We start from the raw sequence: 23,793 nt of genomic DNA, 5'->3' as shown, positions 1-23,793 counted from the left end.
CTCAAAAGCCTTGTGGGTGAGTATTCTTACCTTTAATGCACACACTATTAGACAGAGATAGTTTTACATATCTTAATTCTTATGGGAAGGGCCATGTATTTGGAAAGAAATCCTTTAGTAAAATGAAAAGGTACAGAGACTTAGCTGGCTATCTCTCTACCCAGGGCTTGGGTAATTTATTTGCTGATATTCTTCAGGGTCTTAAGAGAAAGGAAGACACTACCCTGCTAGACAGAGGGGGGAAAAATTGAAGGTCTAGAGTCTGGGTTGAGGGGATATGAAAATAAGGGTAAGTGGGCCAGGTGTGGTGGCTCACGCCTGTAATCCCAGCACTTTGGGAGGCCAAGGCAGGAGGATCACTTGCCAGGAGTTCAAGACCAGCCTGGCCAACATGGTGAAACCCCGTCTCTACTAAAAATACAAAATTAGGTGGGTGTGGTGGCATATGTATGTAATCCCAGCTACTCGGGAGGCTGAGGCAGGAGAATCGCTTGAATCTGGGAGGCAGAGGTTGCAGTGAGCCGAGATTGTGTCACTGCACTCCAGCCTGGATGACAGAGCAAGACTCTGTCTCAGGAAAAAAAAAAAAAAAAAAAAAAGGTAGGGGGGAAGGAAAAAAAAATAAGAAGTGGGTGGAAGCTTGGAGAAGCCTGGGAGTTTGTGCATTTTGATGTGCTCGTTGCCGGCTCTCATACACTAAAGCTTAAAAAGCTTGATATGTGTGCCAGGGAGGGGCATCTTATGGGACCCAGCGAAGGGGCTGAGCTTGATGCTGGGGTGGTCCTGCATGAAAAAGAGATCCTGCCTGCAGTCATGAGGAAAACCTCCAGATCATAAGCCCTAGAAAATAGCAAATACTGAAGGAAGAGTTTCAGACTTTCAAAGACCACAACATTGACTCGGGGGTGTCTGAGTCAATATAGCTTCTCCGGGAGAAAGGGGGATGCCAGCTGACATCTGTATTATGTACACATGGAGACAAGAAGGTTCAGAGATGTTGAGTCAGTTGCTCAGTGTCTCACAACCGGTAAGAAACAGTGGGGATGCAACTTTTGGTGTGTCTAGTTTCAGAGCTGCATAGATTTCCTCGTCTTTACTGGGGGAAGGGAGGGTGGGATGGCAGACCCCAAACCATGAGGGAGAAACCCAGGCTTGTGGAGAGATGGTCAGCTTGACAAATGGGTCCTGTACACACCAGTGTGCGGGCTGCTAAGCTCATATGAGCTGTCCTGGGATGGTTTTCACAGCAGCTTTTGTTTTGTTTTGTTTTTGTTTTTGTTTTCCTCTCTCCCCAGTGAAGTGAAGGCACTTTGTTTTCAAAAACTGTGTGAAACCAGCTTGGGTACAAACTTTGAGAAAGAAGCAGGCTTGGGAGAAGCCTTTGTCCATCTCCCTCGTTTTACAGATGGGGAAACTGAGGCCCGGAGGAGAAAGCTATGTGACTAGGCAGGAGGCTGGCTTCTGAAAAATGCCAAAGAAATTCTACAGAAGTCCAACAGAGAGTAGAAAAAACCTGATAGGTGAGGATGCTGGCTTAATTTTGTTAACATCAATCTTTCCAGGGACCAAGATTTCAAGACCTGATTCTGGGCCCCTGAGGTTATTCCATTCATTCATTCATTCATTCATTCATTCATTCATTCATTCATGACAGAGTTTTGCTCTGTCTCCCAGGCTAGGGTGCAGTGGCATGATCTTGGCTCACTGCAACCTCTGCCTCTAGGGTTCAAGCTATTCTCCTGCCTCAGCCTCGTGAGTAGCTGGGACTACAGGTGCGCGGCACCATGCCCAGCTAATTTTTTGTATTTTTGGTAGATACGGGGTTTCACCATGTTAGTCAGGATAGTCTCGATCTCCTGACCTCACGATCCGCCCACCTTGGCCTCTCAACATGCTGCAATTACAGGCGTGAGCCACCGCGCCCGGCCAAGGTTATTCCTTTTAACGGATGTTCAGAATTGTCCTCCAGAAGCCGAGGTTCGGGGGGTCACACAGGTTGCAGGGTCTCCTGCTGAAGGAGGAATTGAGAGCTGGGAGAACTCTCCAAAGCCCACCACTGTGGCAAGGAACTGCTGACTTTTAACAGGCTGCAAGATACAGTGGTGGCTCTCAAGATTTAGTGCTTGTAGACGTCAACCAAGATTGAACAAACAGGTCTGGGTTGAGGTCCCGGAATCTGCATTATAAAGCTCCCCAGGAATTCCGACTCAGGTGGTTCACAGTGCACACTTTGAGGGCCACTGGCACAGTGAGAGTGGCATGGGTTGGAAAGTCAGGCAAACTTAGTTTTAAATCCTGGCTCCATGGGGAAGAGGTTTCAGCCCTCTGTTCCTCACCGTTTTTATCCATCAAATGGGAAGCGTTTGGGAGCATGCAAGCTTAAAGGGAGTTTCTAAAAAGTGCCTAAAACAGTGCCAGGCACATAGCGTGGCATTCACTTTAATACCGTCCTCTCCCTTTGCCCTATTTTCGAGGCTGTTTCCCTGCTTCTCCACTGTGTAAGTCCTGTCCTTGCTGGCACATGTCACAGCACTTCTCTCTTCATCACATGCCCAGCTGTGACAAGCCGCTGGCAGCTGCCTGTCTTTTCATTGTTAAGAATTAATCTCCTTGCATTCTGAAGCCAAGGCAGGAAAAGAATGTTCCTTTGCAGCCATTAATAAGCAGCACATTTCTAACAATGGCTTAGGCTCCCTTTGTCTGTTCAGTTGAAACATGTGTGACTCTGCTGCCTTGATGGAACTGGCCTTGGTAATTGCTGTAGTTCTGTGGCTCTGAGAAGCTCAGCTTGAACACAGTACCTTTAATTCCAAGACCACATGGATGTTATACATGCATTTGTACACGCAGACATAGACACAGATACACAGAGACACATACAGACACTGCCCCTCCACCCCCGCCTGCCATCCCAGACTCACACAGGGAGAGATTCTTCATTTATGAACTAAAATATTCCACATGCTTAAATTTTCCAGATGGTAACAACTTGTCTCAGTAGGTGCTAACCTGAAAAAAAAGGTTTTTGTAAAGTATATGTGGCTAGAATGCAGTGGCTCACGCCTGAAATTCTAACAATTTGGGAAGCTGAGGCAGGAGGATTGCTTGAGCCCAGGGCTTCAAGACCAGCCTGGGCAACATAGTGAGACCCTGTCACCACAAAAAAAATTATAAAAATTACCCAGGTGTGGTGGTATGCACCTGTAGTCCCAGCTACTCGGGAGGCTGAGGTGGGAGGATTGCTTGAGCCTGGGAGGTAGAGGGTGCAATGAGCTGTGATTGTGCCACTGCACTCCAGCCTGGCCAACAGAGCGAGATCCTGTCTCAAAAAGAAAAAAAGGGTACACGTTTCCTTGATTGTTACTTATTCAAGTAGGATTTGAGGTGACTTAGAAAGTACAAGTGCCTGAAAGTCACAAATAAAGTGACCAAATTAGGACAAAAGGAAAATATTAATAGAGACATAAAATTAAGTCACGGGTAAGAGGAACAGATAAAATAGATACGAAAGGTCCTGCATAGGTTTACAGGAGAGTGCATATCAGACTTCCACAGCTGATGCAAAAAGAGGAATGTAACTAATTAAAGGATCTGTGGTCCCCAGAAGATCAGAGCAAACACATTTCTCAAGAGAAACAGTTTTCTCTCCCACTGGATGTATTTCTTCCATGCGTTCTCATAAAGGAGAGTCACTTCCGTGGATAAAGTTATCAAGCACCCCTATGAGATACACAATAGAGATTCTTCTTATTGCATCACATCTCAGTGCAAAGACAGGGAAATGTCAACATATTGTTCAGTAAAAGCAATTCCATGAGGAGTCAGAGGAATAGTCCTGATTTACAGTGTTCTTGGGCTATGCCTTATTCCAGCTGGAAAGAAAGACTGGCTTGCTTCCTTGCTCAGCCCCATGATGCTATTCCTATCAGTAATGGCCCTTCTTACCATTATGACAGGACTTGGCATCAGAGTCCTTGTGCAAACAGATTTCGAGGTAGTCCCGGTCAAGCCATTAAAACTGGCAAATGAGATAAAGCTGATTTGCTACTGCTGATCTAGTGAAATGGATATTTGTGTTAACTTCTGATGAATTCTCTACATGTATGTATATATGTATCTGTGTGTATATATGCACATACACACTACACACACATTACACACACACACACAGTCATATGTCACCTAATGATGAGGATACATTCTGAGAAATGCATGGTTAGAGGGTGTTGTTATTGTGTGAACATCATAGAGTGTACTTACACAAACCTAGAGGGTATAGCCTACCATACACCTAGGTTGTATGGTATAGTTTATTGCTCCTAGACCACAAATCTGTACAGCATGTTACTGGACTGAATCTACAAATCTGTACAGCATGTTACTGGACTGAATACTGTTAAGCAATTGTAACCCAATGGTAAGTGTGTATCTAAACACATCAACATACAAAAGGCACAGTAAAAATATGGTATTAGAATTTTATGGGATCACTGTCTTAAGCAAACGTCTGTTGACTGAAATGTCATTATACAGAGCATGACTATATACACACATTTATATATTACATACATTCATATACATATATTGACATATGAACACACATACATATTTCGATATTCAGTCTTCTAATTCATGAGGTGTTTTCAAATGCTGATGAGGTGTATGGAGTTGTTTCGTTCCTATTAAAAAGGGCAGCTATATTTTGGTGAGTCCTTGAGAGGGCATTTTAGAGGTCTAATCTGCTTCCTTCTCCTGCATTGCTGGGATACAGGCTATGGCTTCTGGCAGTTTTAAATGGACCTGCCTCTATCAGTTTCCTCCACCTTTTAAACATTCATAACTCACACCAGATCAGATTAGACACAGCCAAGATTTGCAATGGCCACACTTGCATGAAAAGCAAAAGTTCCCAGGGACTGACTAGGTCCTGCTTGAATGGATGAATGCTTGGCAGCTCTGTGCAATCCTTACAGCAATCACTTTGCCTTTCCTTCTGGAATTTTGTTTGTATCTGGATACGGTTTGATTTTTTTTTTTTTTTTTTTTTTTTTTTTTTTTTTTTTTGGACAGAGTCTTTGTAGCCCAGGCTGGAGTGCAGGGGCACCATCTCGGCTCACTGCAATCTCTGCCTCCCAGGTTCAAGCAATTCTGGTACGTCAGCCTCTCAAGAGGCTGGGATTACAGGCACCCGCCACCATACTCGGCTATTTATTTATTTAGTAGAGATGGGGTTTCACCATGTTAGCCAGGCTGGTCTCAAACTCCTGACCGCAAGTGATCTGCCCGCCTCGGCCTCCCAAAGTGCTGGGATTTCAGGTGTGAGCTACCACGCCCGGCCAAGGTTTATTTTTTAGATAAATGAGATATACTGAACCTTTGTTAATAGTAATAGGTATCTGTTGCTCTCTGAATTCTCACTTTCTGAATTCTTGCTCTGCAAACTCAGGAGCTAAGGACATTTAGAAAGCGAGGGATATTTTGTAATTTCTTTGTCTTTCTCTATCACAGTCATCTCTCCTCTATTTCACACATTGACTCGCTCATCTGCATGAGAGCCACCGATTGAAAAAATGGGATCAGAGAAGGCAGTTCAGACTCGCTCAGGAACGCTTGCAAATTCCCACATCCTATTCATCCTACCCCAGCTCTCTTAAGCTGGGAAGGGGGTGGTGTTTTTCAGTTCCATGTATCTCTACCTCTAATTAATTTTAAACAGGCTGCCTGGCAACACTGTTGCTGAACACTTCACATTCCAGCTCCAGCTTCTATTTCTGTTAATTGGAGAATGTTTTGTTTCAACTAATCAGTCCAGCATCCTTTCCAATCAAAACAGCATCCTGGTCTAGGCACAACACCTGTCAATGAAAGGCACCGGTCTGGTTTGCAAATCAGGAAGCACAAGGGGCTCTCTGTTTTCCCCTGGACACCTAGGTTGCAGAGAAAGCTCCTGAAACACACACACACACACATATGCGTGCACACACATGCACGCACACACATGCACACACACACCCCCTCAAAACTCCAGAAGGACTTTCAGCCTTTCATTAGCGGCTAGTTGGATTCAATGCCCTTCCTCTCCCTGATTGGCACAGCCTCTGCTGCAGAATGCCTCAGCACTGTTTACATAGCCACGACTCTCTTGAATAAATAAGAAGCTAGATAGGAAGGAATGATGGATAGTGCCTGCTTCCTGAGCAACTTAATTTTAACTAATAGCCATGGTAAGGTCACGAGAGAGAACTTATTCCACTGAACAAACATTTACTGGGAGCCTATCTTGGGCTGGGTATTCTGCTATGCATTCTGAACCTTGAGATGAATAAGGGAAGGCTCCTTCCTCCAGGGAGCTCAGAGTTGGAAGGAGGAGAAAAATGGACAAAGTAAGATTTAGGAATGATCAGCTTGGGAGGGCTGATGCATTCATTGCCTTCCCATATTAAACCTACAGTTTCCGGGATGGAGCTGGATATTGAGAAGCAATTGGAAGATGATATTTTTCCATCCTCCTTACAGCACAGATCAGCCAAATGCATCATGGGTCGCACACCCCCAGCAGACACTGGGGCCTGACATTCTAGTGTTGGTCACAGCGACATGAGGAGAGCAAGGGTTGAGGAAGGGGACAAGGAGGGAGGGAGACAGGTGGCCAGTGAAGGAGTCTAATGGCAGGATGATGGTGGGTGGAATTACAGCAGGCCCTGTGGAATGAAGAGAAAGGACTAGATTCAAGAGACATTTGGGGGGAAGAAGGAAAGATATATGTGTTTGAATATGTGCCTGCTGAGGAGAACTTTCTACCTTGGTTTCCTGCATGGGTGGTAGCACCATTAATTGGGATGTAACAAGAAAAATGTTTCTAAATCTTTGAATCAGTACTTAGCTTATTGGGCTCACTGTATCACCTATTGCTGGCCTCTGAGACACCACAGAATAAACAGCTTGCTGGGCCAGCTGGTGAGTGTCAGTGAGAGAAACTTCCAGTTTCTTGAGCCAGTTAGCAAGTTCCTTAATGCCTTTAATTTGCATCCCGACACCTCCCCATTCACACATTTATTGGATATGAAATTCTTCAAACTGTTTCTTTTTGATAGAAAAGATTCAGGCTGCGTCTCTGCTCTTTCTTTCCCTATTTCCCTGCCTAGTTGAGTGATGAATAATGGATGGTTTCCTAGGGTGAAGAGAAGGGGCAGCCCAGACCTAGAGAGTCTTGCATATACAGAACTTCAGTGCCTGGCTTCAACTGATTTCCATCTCTGGGGCTCCCCTAAGCAAAGACCAGGGAGGTCTGGGGATTCAGAATCCTTCCAAATCATGTATCTTCCCCTCAAAGGCAGAAGAAATCATACACTGTCCTTATTCCTCTTTAGTGTACTTTGGTAATAATCTCTCCTACATTCTCCAGAATTTACTGGAACCAGAAAGGCAAGGCAGCAGAGTGGAGGGAACCTTAGATTATTCAGATAGAATCTTAGTCTCTACTCTATCCTCTACCAGTTCTTTCGAGTCTCCGTTTTCTTATCTGTAGCCCTGTAAACTGGCTTTTAATGGCAGCTACAAACAAAACATAAAGAAACTATGGTTTATTCTCTGAGCTGAATGAAAAAGTGCTTTCTTAATTGCAATGATTTGAAGTTGAACAGGGATCATTGGGACTGAATTAGGATGAATTTAATTATCTCTGTTATATTTGCACTGAAACCTGAGTTCCTTTAGCAATTTTTATTTTTCAGTATTAAAGGTAATGTGGTTAAAGGCAGTACTTTAATAAAAGGTAATTTCCGGGAAATTATGGAGCACAGCTATGCCTTTCCACATAATGGCTACATCTTAGAGCTCAGGATGGCTTGCCCCTTCCTTTTTCGTTGCTTCCAATTTTTCTCCTCTTCTGGTCCTACCTCCTGTCTCTCATCTTACTGCTAACTGGGAAGATGAGCTTAGATTTCTTCTGACCTTTCCTTTTCTCCCCTTTTATCATCTCTCTAGATTGGTCTTCAATTAATGAAGTGAGGCTTTCATGGTGACTCTGAGAATCTAGCTTATATTTCAGAGGCACCATTAGGCCAAGGGACAAATTACTCAACAATTATCTCTTATCTAAATCCTTCAAGTGCTGGTGGATGAATAATAAACTTTGATAACCGAAGTAATACACAAAGACGAGTTTTTTAAAAGTCAAAGCAATGTCTATTAGAACTCCCAACTGGCATGGCTGTTGCTGTGAAAATGACTAATATTACCATGAGTGCAATCGCTACTAATCAGAGGGCACTCTGCCAACAACAAAGTGGGAGAATGACAGAGGTTGCTACGAAGATGTGTCTGACTTAGAAAAAAAAAAAAAAAGAGCAAAGCTCAGTGTAGCATAAGAAGGCTCCCTGTAGGAGTAGATTTAAAAAGCAACGACAAAAGACGATTCCAGCATAGATTCTTTTGAGAACCTCATTCTTTCTTTGACATTCTATAGGTGATAAAAATAACAAAATAACAATTTACAGAACACTCTTATGTATATTTTTAATACTCAGAACAACTTAATGGGAGGAAAGCACAGTGTTGCAAGCCTGTAGTCCCAGCAAACGGGGAGAATTTCTTGAGGCCAAGAGTTTGAGACCAGCCTGGTCAACATATCATGAGTCCATCTCTAAAACAACAAATAAACAAAAATTAAAAACAAAAAACCCAGTGGAGAGAGAGTAGTAATATTCCTGTTTTACAAAAGCAGAGAAGACAAGAGCTTCACAACGACACAGCTACGTAGTGGCTCAGGTAGGGCCTGAATTCTGATCTTCTGAACCTGAGCCCCTTGCGCCATACCATGTTGTAAGGACGCTGTCGCAGGGAGAGTTCTAGAGGAGGCAGCATTTCCAAGGATACTTCTTTGCTCAAGAACACACAGTGAGTCCCCACTTTTGAGTGCACGAAACCCAAACTGACTTCCAGGAATTACAGCAGATGTTGTGATTTCCCTGCCCTTGGCCCCCTTTCGTACAGACCCTACCGTGCTACTAACCCCATTTCTTTGTCTGAAGGCTTTCTCTTGCTGATGCTGCCTGCACAGCAGGCCAGAAGTGCCAGGAAATTAATGTTCTGCATTCCCAGAACAGCTCTCAATGAATGACTATTGGGAGTTGATGCTTAAGTATGCCAGCTCCTCATCCGAGCTGGGTGTTGTGCACTGCTTCTCATAGTGCCCCAGTAGGATTAGCCTCCATTTACCCACAGGAGTAGCAGGCTTGACAGTGCACCTGGCAGAAGTTGCCTTCACTTCCTTGTCTAACTTTCCCACCTCTTCCACCAGTGTGTTCTGGGGTCCCATATACACATCCTGTACATGATTCTCTGTCTCAGGGTCAGCTGCTGCTTTGTGAGACCCTCTATCTGGCTCCATCTTCTAGCCAACCTCACTTGCCATTAGTTCTCCATTGGTTCATTCATTCCCATAGGCTTGGTCTTACAATTGATGTAGTGATGGAACACCAACAACAGGGCCTCTTGCCTCTAGGCCTTTTCTTATGCGGTTTTAACCCATGCACTTCCTTCAAGGTTTTGCTCAAGTCCCACTCCTCTGGGGAAGACTTCTCAGTGACTCACACGTAGGTAGACCAACTCACAGGCCCTTTTGCACTAAACAATGTCATATACTGCCTTGTCCTCTAATTCTTATTTTATCCATACCATTTGTTTCCCCCCAAATGGACTTTAAACATCTGTGTATCAAGATCATGCTCACAGCCAGTGGTGTGCTGATAAATGTTTAATAACTGACTCTCTGAAAAAATCCATATATGCACATACATATATTTATGATCATTTTTTACTGACATACAGGATGTGTAGTACACAATTTACAAATGGTAATAAAAATATACAGTGCTCTTTACTGTAAAGTCTGTGTAGTCTATTTGTTTCCAGAGAATGCTTTTGTTGAGTTTTGCCAATCTATGGTCATGATTCAATCTTAATTTGACAAACTGAGTTGCATTCCAATCCAACAACTCTTTTTTTTTGAGACGGAATTTCACTCGTCACCCAGGCTGGAGTGCAATGGCACAATCTCGGCTCACCACAACCTCTGCCTCCCGGGTTCAAGCGATTCTCCTGCCTCAGCCTCCCAAGTAGCTGGGATTACAGGCATGTGCTACCATGCCCGGCTAATTTTGTATTTTTAGTAGAGACAGGGTTTCTCCATGTTGGTCAGGCTGGTCTCGAACTCCCGACCTCAGGTGATCTGCCCACCTTAGTCTCCCAAAGTGCTGAGATTACAGGCGTGAGCCACCATGTCCGGCCCATCAACTCTTAACCCAATCAATTTGGTGTTATTAAATCTGATATGTGACTGATATCTGATCTATGATAATACTATTTCTTACCATCATACAAATTTCATTCAATGAATTGTAACCTCTTTCAACTTCACTAACCGGCCCAACAACTCTTTACCCAATCAATTTGGTGTTATTAAATCTGACACGTGACTGATAACTGATCTATGGTAACACTCTTTCTTACATCATACAAATTTCATTCAATGAACTGTAACCTCTTTCAGCTTCAGTAATACATGTGATATATTTTCAAGTTTAATTTGCATTATTTATATTTTTTTCCGTTACTTTCTTTCATCTACACAATAAACCAAGTGATAAATCAAGCCCTGACTGTAGCGTTTGCTGATTTTTTTGGTGTGAATGCTCCCACCCACCATGGCTGATTTTCAAGTTACCAAAATGACATAAGTGAAAGTGGGGTTGGGACACAATGCATGGTAACACTATTTTATAGTACTCCACCATACAGGTACAATGAACGCATACAACCTCAAAAGCATAGGTAGTCAAATGAAAAATAACTAAAAAGTTGTAAGTTATAAATGATTATTCCATTTATTTTTAATACATATTTTAAATCATTAGTTTATATAATTTAATAACTATAATAGTTTTGTTGAATGACTGGCTCACAAAATTCTCGAATATTTAACAATTGGCTCTTGTGAGCTGGTATGAGCCAGCTCCAGCATATGCTGCATCTATTTTGTAATTCAGATTGTCTAATGTGATTCTGGGCTGCAGTAAAAGCTCTCTGAATACTTGCTGTGTGAGTGAGTGGCTTTGGTTTTCAAAAGAACAGATGACCAAAGAGCTTGAGAAAATAAGGCAGCCTTCAGGCATTTTTTCAGTCAATGTTGTTGCTGAATAAGAGCCTCTCTACCAAGAGGGAGCCCTCCATATCCTCATGAGGTTCGTAGAGTTGGTCCTGGCTCTTTCACCTCCCCTAACTTACATCCCCAAATTTATTGTATTTTTATGTCCTAATTCTATGTCTGACTAGGATCTTAAACTTACTGTTTATATCTGATGTCCAATATTGTCTTAGGCAACTCCTGGCCTTTGTTACAATACACATTTATGCATAGACTGTCTCCCTCCAACCATGTCAAAGAATAACCTGGCCCATTCCAGGTGCCAACATGTCCCAGAGTTGAGTCCCAAGGACGGAGCCCTGGGACATTGCAAGATGAAGCAGTCAAGGAGAAGATCCAACAATGGAGACTAACAAGCAAGGAAGGGTGTCCTAGAAGCCAACTGAAGGAAGCATCGTGGTAGAGGGAGGGCGTCTCTGTATCAAGATGATGAGGATCGAGAGCTGATCACTGGATTTAACTGTGTCGGGGGAGGGGGGGTCCCTGTTGACTTTGACAAGAGTGGGTTTGGTAGAATGTAGGGGCAGGAGTTCGCTTGGACTAAATTTAAATGAGAATAGAAGGAAAGAATTAGAGACAAAAAGCATAGACAACTCCAAGGGGTATAGAGTTTTAGAGTTGCAAGACAAAAACGTTACAGAGGTGTTATATAACATTGTGTATATAGTTAACACTGTGCTATACACTTAAAAATTTAAGAGAGTACGTTTATGTGTTTTTGCCACAATAAAAATATTACTTTCAAATGAAATTAAAATTAAATAATTTAATCCAAATAAAGCATAGACAACTGTTTTTAAACGTTTTGTAGCAAAGGGAATCAGAGAAACAGCAAAAGCTGCTATAGACTGAATGCCTACGACCCCACCCCCACAAATGCATATGTTGAAGCCGTAACACCTGATGTGATGGTATTAGGGGGCGAGGCCTTTGGGAGGGCGTTAAGTTTAGATAAAGTAATGAGGATGAAGCCTTCGAGATGGGATTGATGCCCTTAGAAGAAGAAGAAGAAAAACCATAACTTCCTGTCTCTGCCATATGAGGATGCAGTGAGAAGGCAGCCGTCTACAAGCCAAGAAGAGAGCCCTCACCAAGTACAAAATCTGCTAGTACCTTGATCTTGAACTTCCAAGCCTCCAGAACTGTGGGAAAGAAACATCTGCTGTTTAAGCACACCGTCTTTTTTTTTTTGTTCTAGCATCCTGAGCAGACTAAGACAATAGCTATCAGGTGGGGTGAGGTCAAGAGATACTTTACAATAGGAGAAATAGCAACATGTTTGCCTTGCCAGTGAGAATAATCCAGTTGAAATTGGATACTATGTTTAATTTTTAAAATTTCATTCTATTGTAAAAAAAAAAATTAAACATAAAGTAGACTTTGGGAGGCCAAGGAGGGAGGACCACTTGAGCCTGGGAGGTTGAGGCTGCAGTGAGCTGTGATCGTGCCACTGCACTGCAGCCTGTGTGCAGGAAAAAAACAAGGTAGACTGAAAAAAACAAGGTAGACTTGTACAATGAACCACTTTGTCCCCATTCACTCAGCCTCAACAATTATTAACATTTTGCAATTTTTGTTGTGTTTTCCATCATGTTATTTTGTTTATTGAACACATGTTATATGAAAGACTCAATCCCAGGCACTTTACTTATGTTAACTTCACCCCTACCTTGCTGGTATCTTGCAGAGGGTGATCAACCCCACTTTACTGATAAGGAAACTGATGTTGAAAACAACTAAAGAGAACTCACTTATGCTGGGAAGTGGTAGAGTCAGGACTTTAACTCAGGCTTAACTCTTTCTAGGCAGCTCATGGTAAAATGTAGGCATTCTGTAAATGTGTACTGAATGTTTGTCTTTCTACTATGTCACACTGCCTTAGAGGAACTGAAGAGGTATGGTGGGCCCACCCCTTATATTGTGGGGTCCAAGATGAGACTACAAAGAGTACAAATGTGGGCCCATGTGTCATATGTCTAAATATTCAGTGGACATAAATCAACCTAACATACCATTAGTTTGTTTTAAGTGAACTATTTCTATCCTCCTCCCTTGACAAATACACCATCATCAAGCCCAGGAGGACCAGGTTCCCATTTAGAATTCTCATCCTCCTGAGTTCCATGCCAGAGGTGGGGAGTGCAGACAGCTGACCCCACCCATGGGGAGTCCCTTTCTTCCTATCTCAGCCCCGTCCATCCCCTTGGGGTGCCTTGTGCACACTCATGTGGACCTCCAGCCTGCACGTGCAAGCTCCTTCCCCACCTCCCACAAACAGCCACTCCTCAGGCTTTGGTAAGTGCAATCTGGTGGCACATTTGACCCACAGGAGGATGGGCTAGAAAAGAAGCTTGTGAAGACACTGCAAGAGGACTCAGGGCCATTTGGTCAGGGGATGCTTAAGTCTTGGATAGGCCTATATCCTCTTGGCCTTGTAGAACAGCAAGGGTGAGGCCGAGGGAGGGTCCATATAGGGTCCTATGAAGCCCAGGGCCTTGGGCAGGGGCCTGTTTTTATGAATTTAAGGGAAGTACTGAATCCTCAGTACCATACAGGGCACTACGCCACAGGATGAGAAGGTCTGGTCTCCTCCGGGCTGATAGTGGGGGAAATGATCAAGTAATTAAAGCCACCAATCACCTCATTGTTTTGCTGCTCCCTTATCATAACCAAGGACCTTGGCTGTTTACAATGTGTATTTTCCTTTTTCTTCCCAACTGGGACACTGGGGTAACCAATGATATTGCACTTCTGAGATGGAGGTTATGTTTTTCATTGTGAATCAGCTAGGATTCTGGTTTGAACACTGGTCTTACTGGGTGGTACAGTTGGTGTACACTGGCAGGTTACTGCAAACCAGTTCCGGGTCCCTGCCTATGGGATGATAGTAAATGTTTACATATAGTGGTTACAAGCAAGGCTGCGTGGGTTCAGATCCCTGCTGTGCCACTTACTAGCAATGTGACTCTGGGAAAGTTATTTAATTTCTCTATTCTTTGGCTTCATCTATTAAAATGGGGATAGAAGTTGCATCTTACAGGGTTGTTTAAAGATGTAATATCGTAATGCTCTTAGCACAATGCCTGGCATATAGCACATATTGAACTAATGTCTAATAATAATGATGATGCACTGACAATTTTGAGAAGTAGTAGCTTGACTAATGTCAATGAGATTTCTTTAATGCAGGGCTTCTCAGAGTCTTTTAAATGTTTTGATGCCTAGTGTATTCTTTTCTTTTCTTTTTTTTTTTTTTGAGAAGGAGTCTCGCTCTGGCTCACTGCAAGCTCTACCTCCCGGGTTCACGCAATACTCCTGCCTCAGCCTCCCGAGTAGCTAGGACTACAGGCGGCCGCCACCATGCCCTGCTAATATTTTTTGTATTTTTAGTAGAGACGGGGTTTCACTGTGTTAGCCAGGATGGTCTTGATCTCCTGACCTTGTGATTCGCCTGCCTTGGCCTCCCAAAGTGCTGGGATTACAGGCGTGAGCCACCACGCCCCGCCGCCTAGTGTATTCTTAGGAAGTGATACTGTATTAATGAATTTCCAAACTACTAGGATTCATGTTTGTGAAACATACCCCGAGAGGCTTGTTTTTTACCTTTAACTGGACATCTGTGAAATGTCCCTTCATGAGAAAAAGAGCAGCTGCCATTTCCCAAGTTTTCATTTTCTCTTTTCTTAAAGCAGACATGCTATCCATGCTTACACATCAGGTTCTGGGACCCTAGCCAGAGTCTTAGGGAATCAAGTAGCACTTCAGGGATGCCTTTTTCCCTTATGAGAATAATTTGTATGTTTGCAAATAATATTCCAACTCTAACTGAATTTCACCTTAAAGGGCATTCTTGTTTTCTAAAAAGAAATGAGAAGTTTCCTAAAACTGCCCTCTCTAGCAATTTGGCTGTTGTCACATTCTTGAAAAGTGGTTTCAAACTGAATTCTTCTACAGGCCTGTGGTGTTCCCACAGGAGCCATTCTTAGGAGGCAAGAAGGGAGGGCGAGCAGGCTGGACTGGGTTGAAGGGCAGGAATGTATGCAGGCATGGAAAAATTCAGAGCCCCAGTGATGTCGGTTCAAATCCCAGGTCCTCCACTGAGCAGATATGTGATCTTGGACAAGCTCCTGAACCTCTTTGAACCCTTGCCCCCTTACCTACCAAAGTTTGATTGCTTGTGGGTGGATTGCACGAGAAGATACAGGCAGAGTGCTGAGCACTCAGTAGCTCAAGAGAAGTCTTTTTTTTTTTTTTTTTTTTGAGACAGAGTCTCCCTCTGTCACCCAGGCTGGAGTGCAGTGTTGTGAGCTCAGCTCACTGCAACCTCTGCCTCCTGGATTCAAGTGATTCTCCTGCCTCAGCCTCCCAAGTAGCTGGGATTAGAGGCACACACCACCACGCCTGGCTACTTTTTGTATTTTTAGTAGAGACAGGGTTTCACCATGTTGGCCAGGCTGGTCTCGAACTCCTGACCTCAAGGTATCTGGCTGCCTAGGCCTCCCAACATGCTGGGATTACAGGCATGAGCTACTGCACCTGCCAAGAAATCTTTACAATCCTTACTGCAGAGAGGCAAGGAAAAGAAGTGCAGAGGAGGTAAGATTTAGAAGAAATATACAGCTTATGACGAATATCATCATCTAATTTTCAAAAACTGTTTAAATATAAGTTTTTGTCTTTCATGTCTTACTCTGTGACTTCAGGCAAGCGACTTTACTCCTCTGTGCCTCATTTTCTTTTGTAATCCATAGGGATAAATAATAACATCTACAACTTATGGTTATTGTGAGGATTAAATGAAATAGTCCTTATAAAATGTTTAGGACGGTGTCCAGTACATGGTCAGTGCTCAATGTGTGTTGATTATTATCATCATTGCTGTATGTTATTGTCATATTATTATCATCCTTTGTCCACATCCTGCTGCTTCTCTCTTTCCTCCTACTCAATTCCACTCTCCTTTTCCTGTCTTTTTTTGTTTTTGTTTTTGAGATGGGGTCTTGCTCTGTTGCCCAGGCTGGAGTGCAGTGGCGCCATCTCGGCTCACTGCAAGCTCCGCCTCCCTGGTTCATGCCATTCTCCTGCCTCAGCCTCCCGAGTAGCTGGGACTACAGGCGCCCGCCACCACGCCTGGCTAATTTTTTATGTTTTTAGTAGAGATTGGTTTCACTGTGTTAGCCAGGATGGTCTCAATCTCCTGACCTCGTGATCCGCCCATCTCGGCCTCCCAAAGAGCTGGGATTACAGGCGTGAGCCACCGCGCCCGGCCTCCTTTTCCTGTCTTGAGCCACTGAGAGGTCATGGTGATCAGACAATGAGCACCTCTTCTGCAGGTTCAGGAAGTGTTCTTGGCTTTTTCTAAACTCCAACAGGGCCTATTATCTGCAATCATGAAGAGCCTTGTGATGGCTTTTTTTTTTTTTTTTTTTTTTGAGACAGAACCTCACTCTTATTCCCCAGGCTGGAGGGCAGTGGCGTTATCTCGGCTCACTGCAACCTCTGCCTCCTGAGTTCAAGCAAGATTCTCCTGCCTCAGCCTCCCAAGTAGCAGGGATTACAGGCACTCACCACTACATGTGGCTATTTTTTTTTGTAATTCTCATAGAGATGGAGTTTCACAATGTCAGTCAGGCTGGTCTTGAACTTGTTCTTTTTTTTTTGAGACGGAGTCTCTGTCTGTCGCCCAGGCTGGAGTGCAGTGGGCGCCATGTCGGCTCACTGCAAGCTCCACCTCCTGGGTTCACACCATTCTCTTGCCTCACCCTCCCGAGTAGCTGGGAGTACAGGCACCCGCCGCCACACCCAGCTGATTTTTGTATTTTTAGTAGAGACGGGGTTTCACCGTGTTAGCCAGGATGGTCTCAATCTCCTGACCTGGTGATCCACCCGCCTCGGCCTCCCAAAGTGCTGGGATTACAGGCGTGAGACCCCGTGTCCAGCCCTTGTGATGGCTTTTCTATCATTGCCTGAAGTGGATATTTCAATCTTTCACTGCTACTCTCTGCTTTTATTATGATTCTCTCTAAACAGGCACTAAAATGATGGATGGTGAGAAATATAGCTAAGGGCTTGTGCTTTTAATAGACCACAACTGCCTAGCTCAGGGGCAAATCTAGCACTTGGCACCACTCCTCGCTGAAGGATAGGGGAGGAGGAGAACTATGAAGTTTTGGGTACTGAGCTTATAAATTAACTGTTGGGGATATAAAACTGAACATGATGTCTACACCTGCTTCTAGGAAGCTTATAGCTTTATGGAAAATATGGACAATAAAAAAAAATTATATCTTTGTGTCGGAAGTAATAGAGTGCTGGGGGTACACAGGAGGGACTTGAGCTGGGCATGGGGTGTCCAAGAAGTGAGAGCAAAACAGAGACCTAAAGGATTATGCAGCAATGGACCTAAGGCAGGCCTGGTGCCTAGGGCTGCTGAAAGAGGTTCTGCCTGGGTATTGATTTCTTTATATAGCCTCACAGCAAAAATTCTGAATGTTCTGAGATTTTCCCTAGTTATCTTGTACCAGGTTGTCAAACACAGACATAGCCAGGGTTTCTGCACACAGGAGACCAGCAAAAGTGAGCTCTATGCCTGGTGGAATCTGCCCTTCAGGCCATCGTATTGTCAGCCAACTCTGTGGAACTGGAGTCCAGGGAATACGTATGGGGCACTCACTCCGAGAGCTGATTGTGCACATCTCTTCCCAATTCTGTATTCAGTGACGTCATGTTGATAACTTGTTATTGGTCAAGATGGGAGCATTTACAGCATGGAAACTGGCAAATGCTACACAGCAGGGCTTTTTTTTTTCTCCCCTAGGGCTGGTTGTTAAAATATTTACCAGCATTTCACTGTGTAGACCTCCAATTGGGAGTTTTCTCTGCTGCCCTGCAAGATGTAACCAACTTCATAGGTCCCTATATTTTATCCCATGAAAGAAATTGAATCCACTGTATCGAACACCTCTTCTACATCACTTTAAATCTTCTGGGCCCCCTTATACCCTAGCTGCTGTTGCCAGGGCCAGTTCCACAGACTTTGATCAACTTCATGCATGTGGAAGATGGCAGTTCCTTGGGCCCTGCCTTTAGCTCTGCTTCACCCTGAGGTATCTCTGATGTGAGAGAGGGCAGCCCACTCACGTGCATGCACAACCCTAAAATACTGGGAGTTGGTGCTTTGAGGCCACCCTTGACTAATGGGAAGTGACCATCAATGACAAATGCTTCCCCCCTTAGTTTTTCAGGAAGATAGTTTTGAGTTGCATTTCCTTAGTTTTCCCAGGGATTGGGATCAAACACCAGTCACTCACAGCAGTAGCTGCCTTTGATAACCCATCCTTCCTTCATTTTCCAAACGCTCTTCTCACTTTTTCTCTCTGGGATCATTTCTCAATAAGTTCCTGCACATAAGTCTGTATCCCAGGCTCTGATTTGGGGCGATTCCAAGCTAAGTGTTGATATCTGTCCATCAATCTTATGACTGTCCTGTTGTGCAAGTCACAGTGAAAAATGGTAAGTATGCTGGTGATGGAGAACCAGGTTAAGCACAACATCGTCTTTGAAGCCTTGCCTGGTTTTCCCCAGACCTGGTGATGTTTTGCTTCCAAAGGAGCTCTGAAAGCAGTCTCCACGTTGCACTGTAATTATCAAATGAGTTTAAACATCAAATCTCTCTCCCTCCAGGCTCTCAACATTAAGACAAAGGGGCTTTGCTGTCCTCACCTTACAACATCCCCTAGCACAGAGTAGGTGACAAACTTTTTGATGAGTGAATAAAGAAGGTACTTTAAAGAACTTTTAAGCACATCTGGGAAGAACCATTAATTCAACACTCATTACTGGGGGGGACAATGGTGAAATGAGTTCCTGATGTGAGCCAAGGCCTTCCAAAATTCATGAGTGATGGTGAGGGGAACCTCAAACATCAAAGAAGGTTTGGGTAAAGAAACCTAAAAAAATTAGTCAAGGAAAAGTAAAAAATTAAGTCTGCAGTAAATATAAGCCTAAACCTCCTAGATCTGATAGAACGCTTGGAATGTCAGGGAGAGATGCAGTAGCTATTGACTCTTTTTAGTGACTATTTTTTAGAACCATGTTTCTCAACACTGCAGGCCTATGATAAGCTTATAAACACTTCAGAGGACGCACAAACATAGCTGATGAAAGTTAGAGACAGTGAGTCATATTTGCAAAGCAAATAACGTATGATGCTGTAACACAACAAACCTACATTGCAGCTAATGATACAAAAAGAATAATGATGCAGGGAAGGCTGCCAACCTAGAAAATGAAACGAGGAACATCAACCTGTGAATAATGGTACAACAGAGGACACTTAAAAACAGCAGCTAGGTGGAAACCAGAAGCAGGAAAACAATCACATAAAAATGGATCTGAACAGAAAAATGATCTCAGCAGGGGTGGCAAGGCTACTCTATGTTTGCACTCAGAAGCTACCTTCAGGGAACTTCTGAAAAAACCTCCTTGTCAAATTTTTAAGTGTAAAAAGTAAGGTTGGAATCTCGACAAACAGAAAAGGTCAGCGAGAATAACTTCAGGCATCTCCTCTCAGCTATTGCTTTTCCTTTCTTGATTTTGCTTCAAATTCTTTTTTCCTCTGAAGACAATCAAGTTATGCCAACAAATTTAATATGCTTCAAATTCTTTTCTTCTTTAAGGAAAAGCCATGCCAACAAACGTAATGTTTTCATTTTTCTTTTAGCCATAGGAATTATTGTAAGATTTGGTGCATCTAAAACATTCCATTTTCTTTACAGGTTGCCAACAAGAGGCATACAAATAATGCCCAATATATTGATAGGTAGAGGATGTTTTATAAGGGTCTTTCATAACCACATTAGGCAGATTTGAATTCCTCTTACTTGACACCAGTATTTCCTAGGAATCTCTCTCCTTGTTGAGCTTGGAACACTGTATTTTAATCATTGGTTTACATTTCTCCTTTACCACCAGTTGTTTTTTTCCTTGAGGTATTTTGATTTTCTAACTCTTCAGGACCTTGTCCCAGGCTTGGTAAGTAGTAGGTGTTCAATGAAGACAATTAGGCATACAAATGAATGAAAACAATGAAGTGAAACATGTGTAAATTGAAAAAAAATTTTTCTTACATAAAAATACGGGTCAAGGAAGGAATCCATATGCTGCCCAAACAATATTTAAAGCATATTTCTTGGCCCAAAGTTCTTATATTAGTTAGAAAAGAAAGAATGCTCTAAATCTCTCCCTAGGGAATATAGGAAGTGTCATAGATTGAACGATTGTTCTCCCTAATTTCATATGTTTAAGCCCTGACCCCCAATGCAATGGTTAGAGTATTTGGAGATGGAGCCTTTGGGATGCACTTAGGGATTAGATGAGGTCATAACGGCCAGCCCCCATGATAGGATTAGTGCCCTTATAAGAAGAGACCCCACAGAGTGGGGACCATGTGAGGACACAGTGAGACGGTGGCTGTCCACAAGCCAGAGACAGCCCTTACCAGGAACCAAATTAGCTGACACCTTGATCTTGAAATTCCCAGTCTCCAAAACTAAGAAGCAAATTTCTATTGTTTAAGCCACTCAGTCTATGATATTTTGTTATGGCAGCCTGGAAAGACTAATAGAGGATGGAAATAAAGCAATAAACAAAAAATCCTGTTAAAATTAAAAGCCGTTGTAAAAAAAGCAGGATATAAATGAAACCTCAGAACAGACAAACCACATGGATACACCAATGGTGCCTTTAATGGAAAAAAAAAAAAGAAAAAAAAAGCAAATCAATAACACCAGGAATAAGATAGAGTGGTGTAAAATAATACAGAAGCGTTTCTCTTTTAATGGGGGAATATGGTTATTCCTTTTGGGTTATTAGGCTGGTGCCAAAGTCATTGCAGTTTTTGCCGTTAAAAGTAATGACAGAGGGCTGGGCGCAGTGGCTCACGCCTGTAATCCCAGAACTTTGGGTGGCCGAGGCGAGCGGATCACAAGGTCATGAGATCAAGACCATCCTTGCTAACATGGTGAAACCCTGTCTTTACTAAAAATACAAAAAATTAGCTGGGCGTGGTGGCAGGCACCTGTAGTCCCAGCTACTCGGGAGGCTGAGGCCGGAGAATGGCATGAACCTGGGAGGCGGAGCTTGCAGTGAGCCGAGATGGCGCCACTGCACTCCAGCCTGGGTGACAGAATAAGACTCTGTCTCAAAAAAAAAAAAAAAAAAAAAGTAATGAGAGAAACCGCAATTACTTTGGCACCAACCTAATAATTTTAAAATCAAGTGGCATTGAATGATTATTTCTAAAAATAGAAAACACCCAAGGCGATCTCCAAATCAGAATTTCCAAGTCTAGATAGGGTGGTTGTACCCAATTTCTCTGCAAGATATTTGGGCCTGTGATTTTTCCATTTTTGTATACCCTGGTCCAGTCCAATGCTTGGCTTAGAATAAGTCGTCAGTAACTAGTAGTGGTATTATTATTTTTAGTATCTATTATAGGTGTTATGTATATTAATTTTCACCCTCAGAAACTAAGGATCAGGAAGACTGTATTATATGTACTAACTACCTATTGCAAAGTCTATTTCCAAAATTATTTCAAGAAGCAAATGCATTTTTAAGCCTTGGACTCCAAATGAAAAAGAACAACCAAAAGCAAATCAGAGGTAGAGCTTACATAGCAGGGGGGAATATCATATTTTCTGTGTGCTTGTCATATGCTGTATCTATTGTAATTCATCCCAAATTTACAGGTGAGAAAACTCCAGTTCAGTGAGGGTAAGTTTCTTGGCGAATTCTCATTTACTAAATGAGATCTGAGACTAAACCCAGGAGATGTCTATTAAAAATAAAGATGGACTATTAAAAACAAAGATGGACTATTCTCAAGGAAATTTTTAAGAAAGGGAATGCTGCACATTAAAAGCATTATCTACTATGAGAGTATAAGGTATAATCTTTTTATTCCTTTGTTTCTTTTTTTCTTTTTTCTTTTTTTTTTTTTTTCAGACAGAGTCTCCCTCTGTCGCCCAGGCTGGAGTGCAGTGGCTCCATCTTGACTCACTGAAATCTCAGCCTCCCGGGTTCAAGTGGTTCTCCTGCCTCAGCCTCCCGAGTAGCTGGGATTACAGGAGTGGACAACCGTTCCCAGCTAGGTTTTTGTGGTATTTTTAGTAGAGATGGGGTTTCACCACGTTGGCCAGGCTAGTCTCGAACTCCTGACCTCAGGTGATCCACCCCCCCGCCCCCCCATCGACCTCCCAAAGTGCTGGGATTACAGGCATCAGCCACCATGCTCGGCCTTTTTATTTCATTGATTGACTGATTGATTGATCGATTTTCTTTTTAGCACTTCTTCTGGTAGGGGCCATCCTTGTCTTGTACAGCTTCTGAGGGTCTTACATTGTTTTACCCAATATAATATTGTTTGGCACTTAAATTCCCTTTTAAAGTATTTAAATTGGTTTTGATTTTAATTCTATTTTAAAGCATTTATTGGGTTAAGAAAAAAACTTAGTGACTGAATAAAAAATAGCTGCTGAATTTCATCAAATGCCTTGGCATCTACCAAGATAACTACTCAATGTTTTTATGGTAATGTGATAAATTATATAAAAAACCCCATTCACTATTGTCCCCTGACATATACAGGTGAGGTTAATTACTCAGAAATGAATATTACCATGCATTTCTTATTCCATCCATGGCCTTCTGCTCGTTTTTGACTGATTAGAACCAAGGATAAAGAAAGGAATAAGATGAGCTCATCAACCAGTAATGTCTAGGGCTGTGTATGCTTTTTTGTTTTCTAATAGAATTTTAGTAAATTATACATAAAGCCAAAAAGTTTAGATTTTTAAAATACAGCACATTGGAAGACCTGAAATAACTGGTGTTTATATTATGTGAAAACACTGCCACAAACAAATCAGAGTTAGGAAAATGGTGAATGACTTTGGGCTGAAAAACTGTGGCTGATAGCTTCTCTAAAATGCCTGTTAAGACAGCCACTTCCTCGGCAAACCATAAATGAGGTGAAAATTATCCTGAGAAATAGCAAGAACAAGACCACCAGTGACAGCTCTTCTTGAAATTGGTATCTCTTCTTGTTCTGCCCACTTTGGTTGTGCTGGACATTGTTTAGGTTATTTCAGGTTGGGGGTGAGGGTGACCCACAGTGGTTCATTTAATGTAACTTCTCTGATTGAGTGGGAATGGGATGTTGTGCTGAGCGAGATCTGATGCCAAGTGGGATTGATTAGCGATGTCTGCCATGGGGTGTAGAAGGAAGTGCTGATGGCCTGCAAACCTGGGAGTTAGAACCACATTGTGTCTAAAGAGAAATGTATTCCACCTGCTCTGATAGGAGAATAAGTAAGAGGCACTTGATAGGACCCAGGTAACGATTCTTTTGAATGATTCTGTGACTATGGAGGAAAACCAGCAAAAAATGCATTAAATACTAACTAAAAGGTAAACTATGGGCCGGGCGCAGTGGCTCACGCCTGTAATCCCAGCACTTTGGGAAGCCGAGGTTCTGGGCCTCGAGGTGCTTGGGAGGCTGAGGCGGGCGGATCACAAGGTCAGGA

The 23,793-nt window shown here is 42.9% G+C and overlaps 1 protein-coding gene across 1 annotated transcript in view; it reads right to left on the bottom strand.

Annotated features, from left to right (window-relative positions):
• The window catches only part of VAT1L (vesicle amine transport 1 like), a 198,673-nt gene that overhangs the window by 55,343 nt on the left and 119,537 nt on the right, over positions 1–23,793 (bottom strand).

This window comes from Pongo abelii, chromosome 18, assembly GCF_028885655.2.
Source record: "Pongo abelii isolate AG06213 chromosome 18, NHGRI_mPonAbe1-v2.0_pri, whole genome shotgun sequence".
NCBI lineage: Eukaryota > Metazoa > Chordata > Mammalia > Primates > Hominidae > Pongo > Pongo abelii.
Note: the sequence above shows the minus strand (reverse complement) of the source record. Positions and strands in the feature narration are given on the sequence as shown.